The following is a 6,202-nucleotide window of genomic DNA, read 5'->3' as shown; positions in this document are numbered from 1 at the left end:
CAGTTCTCAGAGGAGTTATTCTACTATACTATAATAATAACACAGAAAAAGTATCACCTAGCTCCTCTAATAATTATCATATATTAGGGTCAAGAGTTGGCTTATTTATTTAGTTGGTCAGTTATTTTAAGAAACAGGAACCCACTATCTAATGTATATCAAATTCTAGGGGAAAAAATAAAGGCTTCTTTTTCTCATTGAGGAAGTCACACAGATAATACTGAAAGACATATACTCCTCCACATAGAATTCTTCCTATCTCATAGAAATAATTATATATTTTCTAGAAAATGTCATTATTTGTTCAAATGAATTTAATTGAAAATGTCCTACCCCAAGTCTTTCTAAATTACAGTTTTAAAAGTAGAAAGGTATTGTCTGAGGACAAGCCACCATCACTCAGTTGCAAGTTCTCTCCAGTTCCAAAGCTCAGGATTTGATATTGGTATTAGCAGCACCTGCATGTTACAATTTTTTAATTTATTTATTTTTAGTTGACAGGTAATGATTATACATATTTATGAAATAAAGTGTGATATCACAATCTGAGATTTATTTCACTCTACAAGATTGTTCTGTGAAGTTCATTCCAACCAAATGCAATCTTAATAAAATGTTAATAGTCTTTCAGTAACAAGAAATATGACTGTTCTTTGAATGGACATCCCTAGGTTTGCCACTGGGCTGTTCCTGGATGCATTCATGAGGTCACATTCATTACTTCATTTCACACAGTTAACAAAGGAAGTTTCAATGTACAATTTGAATACTTAATGAAACGATACTAGTATATCAGTGTTATTTTCACTGACTACTGAAGGTGAAGTCATTTCCACCAATATTTACAATTATGATTATTCAAGTTCTGCCCCAGAAAACTCTCATGACTTATTGAGCACATTTAAAGTTTCTATTTCTGAATAATGGCTAAAGATTTTTCTGAATTGAGTGTAATAAGCATAAGGATGACAAATTTATCTTGCCATATCATTTGCTCCAGGATGAGGGTTAGGTTAAATGCCATACATTCTTTTCTAACTGTACTCCAGCTTCCTAAACAGAGTTGAATTTGGAATCATCAGAGTGAACATGGTAAACTTGACCTCAAAGAGTGGATTTCTCCTCATGGGGTTTTCTGATGACCATAAGCTTCAGGTTCTACATGCACTGCTCTTTTTGGTGATATACCTTCTGGCCTTAACAGGCAACCTCCTCATTATTACCATTATTACCTTGGACCACTGTCTGCATTCTCCCATGTATTACTTCTTGAAGCACCTCTCTCTTCTGGACCTCTGCTTCATCTCTGTCACAGTACAACAGTCCATTGCAAATTCACTTATGGACAGTGGGTAAATTTCCCTTGGTCAGTGTATTCTTCAGGTTTTCTTCTTCATAGCTCTGGCCTCATCAGAAGTGGCAATCCTCACAGTGATGTCATATGACCGGTATGTTGCCATCTGTCAACCACTGCAGTATGAGACCATTATGAATCCCAGTGCTTGCAGGCGTGCAGTGATTGCCGTGTGGATGGCAGGGGCCCTCTCTGGGCTCATGCACACAACTGTTAACTTTTCCATTCCTCTATGTGGGGAAAGAGTTATTCATCAATTTTTTTGTGATGTCCCTCAAATGTTGAAACTTGCCTGTTCTTATGAATTCATGAATGAGATTGCAGTGGCTGCATTCACAACCTCAACAGCATTTATCTGTCTGATATCCATTGTGCTCTCTTATATTCGGATCTTCTCAATGGTGCTGAGAATCCCATCAGCAGAGGGCAGGACCAAGGTCTTCTCCACCTGCCTACCACACCTATTCGTAGTCACCTTCTTCCTCTCAGCCGCAGGCTTTGAGTTTCTGAGACCTCCTTCAGATTCCCCATCAGCTGTGGATCTTATGTTCTCCATATTCTACACTGTAATACCTCCAACGCTCAATCCAGTCATCTATAGCTTGCGAAACGAAGCCATGAAGGCAGCTCTGAAGAAGGTGCTGTCAAAAGATGAATTTTCTCAGAGAAAAATGTATTTTAAAGCAATGTTTAAAATCTAAAGAGTCGTGCAAATTAAAGAGCATTGTTACTATATTTCTGACTACAATAGGTGTGAGTTTCATTTCTTCTCAGGACTCCCATTCAACTTTTCTATTCTTTGTGTTCTCCTAAACTATAATTATGCAAAATATAAGATGTGTTGCTTCTAAGAACTTTGACCTTCTTTCCTCCAATTTAAGTGTTATTTGAAGGCATCTTTTAGGAATTCCTTTGAAATAAAAAATAATGTATGTGTAAAATTAACTGTGACATGGCCAGCAAATAGCTGGTTTCATATATCAGATTGCTATTAAGAAATTCAACTTTATTTATGTGATACTAATATCTCTAGTGTGTGTAAGAAATTTTCATGCGCTTCCTACTCAGTATCTTTACTATTTCCCTTCCTATTAAATATTATAATAGCTTTTTCTAAGTCACAACCCATATATATGCCCCTCAATAAAAATTATTGTTTCCCAAATGTGAGTTTGTATGTGTGTTTGTCATCCATATAAATGAGAATATATGTTTACAATTTACTGATGAAACAGCCATCAGGCATCTTCTTTTCCATTACTAAAAATGTTTGTATTCCCCATGTTGACACAGAAAAGATTTTGAAAAGGTATTTTTATAGTTAGGCAGGCAGCCTTCTGTGTCTGTGAAACAGAACAAAGATAAATAGTGTATGAACAGCTCAAATCCATGAGGGTATAAGCTCAATACTGTGGATCTAAAAGTCTGATTCATTTTGGGGTAATGTTTTAACATTCTTTTTTAAAAGCACATGTGAATCACAAAAGTATAAAACTGGACTAGTTCTCTCATACTTGAAGAACATCAAAGTACATGTTCTAGTAATAATGTGAATATAAATTACTAATAATGGGAAATGGCAAATTTTATGACTTTTGGGATTAATGGTTCTGCTTTTGACATCGGCACCTGCATGCACATGAATGAAGTGAGAGTCTTGCTTATTTTGTTTTTGTTCATTTGTTTGTTTATTTGTTTTTGGCTTGTTTTTTTTTTTTTGTACTGGGGATTGAACTCAGAGGCATGCTACCACTGATCCCATCCCCAGTCCTTTTTACTTTTTATTTTGATACCACATCTCACTAATTTGCTTAAAGCCTCAAAAAATTGCTGAGGCTTGCCTTGAACTTACAATGCTCTTGCCTCAACCTCCCTTGCTGCTGGGATTACAGACATGTGCTACCATGCCTGGATGCTTGTTTTTAAAGGTTGTACATTTCTCCTCTTCCAGTATGAAGACGGAATTGATGACAGAAACTTTCTTAGTGCCATATTTTGTAGTCCTGAAGCTTTGTCAACAGTCAGTTCTTTTTCTCAAATGCACATTTAAAAAAGCCTATATTATTTAAACAGGTTATATATTATTTGTGAAAAATTTCCAAAGGAGTAATAAACAAAGTCTAAAAGAAAACCATATAATCATTGGTATATATGTTATCTACTTATGAATGTATTGTTTAATACCTTTCTATTGATGCGCATGTTTGTATATATATATATATTATTGTCTTGTAATATCAATGTATATAATGATCAGTAAATTCCTTTGTTACAATATCATAAAAAATTTCTACATGTAAAATCTTTTAATGACTATCCACTATTTTAACCTACCCCAGTTTACAATGTTTAGTTTTTATTGTCATGATTTAAAGACTATTTGAGGAATCCCTGAATCCATGAACATATTTATTCATGGGTATTATACATTCCTTAGACTTGAAGTCTCATAATAGAATTGTCTTTCACATTCTCCTATCCCCTATGTGTTCTCAATGTATCATTGCAATTCCCTGATTTTAGCATGAGAAATCTTCAGTTCCTTTGTGAAAAGCAAATGTGTATGTACACAACACATCCTATCACTTTTCATACCCTTCTTGAGTTGCTATTCTGACAGATTGATTATCATACCAAAGCATGTGTTTAAATTGGCACATATTCACAAACTTAGGTTCTGCCCGTGAAGAACTTAAAAGAACACTTTCAGTTCATTAGTGATCACACACTCCATTTTGAAGTATACATGGACAGGGGTATATTGTAAGATGTCATGAAGGTGGTGTAAATTTGAGACCAAAAATCTGCAGCATTATAAACAGGTTTCCTTCTTCTGTGGCTCTTTTCATTTTAGTTTATTCTAAGGAGAGATGTTAAAAGTAAATGCAACTCAAATTCGTATTCCAACTCAAAACAATCATTGTTAACAGTTTTTAGTATGGGTTTGAATAATTTTGGAACATGTAACTCACTGTGAATGCAGTTCTTTTTCCCCAAGGAGCTCAGGCTGCTTTCTCTCTTCCCCTGTAACCACTAAACTCCCTGTTATAAATGGCCCCTAAAGGTCACAGTTTTCCCCCTTTACAGCTAATACTTCCCTGTGCAATAGGAAAGTATTCTCCAAAGTAGTTTTAGCAATTTATGCCATCAATGACTCTATGAGTTTACATAATTTTACATACTCACCTAACTTAGAATTGCTCTGAGAATACTTAGAGGTATAAAACAAATACCACACTGTAGCTTTGATTTACTTGTTCCCTTTTCATTAAAAATCCTTATTCAGTGTTTAGTGGCTACTTGATACTGCTTTTTGGAATTTGACCATTCTCACTTGGGTCATTTTCTTCTCATCAATTTATAGGAATTATTTGCATCTTTATTTATTCTTTAATTGACATATAATATTTGTACCTGTTTGTGGGATAGTTTATAATAATTAGACCAAGGCAATTAGCATTTCCATCTCCTCAAATATTATTATTTCTGTGTCCTGGGAACCTTCAAACTCTTCTCATCTACTTACTTTGAAATATAGGATTAATTGTTGTAGATTAGATTGCCCTACTCTGTCATATAGTATCCAAACTACTTTCTTTATTCTGACTGTGTATTGGTGCCCATTATCCGCCCTCTAGCTACTCCTCGTCTGCCTTGTTCTTCCCATCCTCTATTGACTTCTATTGTACTCTGAACCTCCATATAATCTACTTTTTAGCTTTTGCAAATGAATGAGAACATTTTTCTTTCTGTACCTGGTTTATTTCACTCCACATAATGTCCTCTGGCTCCACTTATGTTGCCACAAACATCAGAATGTCACCCATTTTATGTCTCAGTGATATATAATATCAAACCTTTGTCACTTAAGAAAGTGACAGTTTTGTTGAGCTTTTCATTGTAAAAGTGCATGGAGTTGCATGTATTTTTTCTCTATAAATTAAATTATCATACAGTTTTTATTCTTTCATTCATTTCTGTCACTCTTCCATTCAATTGCTTGATATTCCACTGACATTATAGTTTCTTTTGATGTGCACATGTTTTTATTGTGTCATTTACTGAATTTTTTTTCTTTATGGTAAATATTTTGCTTTCTTGAATCAAGAAATTATTCCTACACACAAAGGCAAAAAAGATAATCTCTTATAGGTATGTTTTGAAATTTTGGGTTTATTATAGAAATCTCTTGTCTACCTGGAATTGATTCTTGAATAAAAAGTCAGATAGATTTCAGTTAATTTTTTTATATGGTTAACTAATGTCCCAATACACTTTACAGAAGCACAATGTCTGTGTTTATGAAAATCTACTCAGAATCCTTTATTCTCTCACACTGATCTGTCTAGCCCTCTGTTAATACAAAGCCATGCTAATTATCATGCATTGTAAATCTACCTACCTAATGAAACAAATATCTTTATTTTGTTCTTCAAACATTTTATGAGTATCTTACACTTTTCCACTTCTTCATGAGTTTCAGAATCAGTACATCCTCTTCTTAAATTATCAAGAATTTCACTATGTCTACATATCAAAAAAGAAAAATTTAACTTACTAAATATATCAACTCCTCAACTACTATCAAGTCAATATCAATATTTATGTATTCTTTAAAATCTTTAAGTAAAATTTCATTAATTTTGGAAAAGTTTTTCTGTGCATTATTAAATTTACTTCTGAATATTATAACTTTTGATGCACAAAACCATGTCATTTGTTTCCAAATTTTATAAATTCTTTGTGCCTTTTCTTATACTATTGTACTGTCCAGTAGAAATGTTGTTAGTGGTCATTCTTATTTTTATAATCACAAGAAAAATATTAAATATTTCCTTATTAAGTATG

General features: G+C 33.5%; 1 pseudogene; it reads left to right on the top strand.

Moving 5' to 3' along the window:
• The first annotated feature begins 1,089 nt into the window (after positions 1–1,089).
• LOC143400846 (olfactory receptor 14J1-like) lies at positions 1,090–2,055 on the top strand (annotated as a pseudogene).
• The last annotated feature ends 4,147 nt before the right edge of the window (positions 2,056–6,202 follow it).

Source organism: Callospermophilus lateralis, chromosome 6 (assembly GCF_048772815.1).
Source record: "Callospermophilus lateralis isolate mCalLat2 chromosome 6, mCalLat2.hap1, whole genome shotgun sequence".
Lineage (NCBI taxonomy): Eukaryota > Metazoa > Chordata > Mammalia > Rodentia > Sciuridae > Callospermophilus > Callospermophilus lateralis.
The sequence above is the reverse complement of the archived record's forward strand: the minus strand, read 5'-3'. Positions and strand labels throughout refer to the sequence as shown.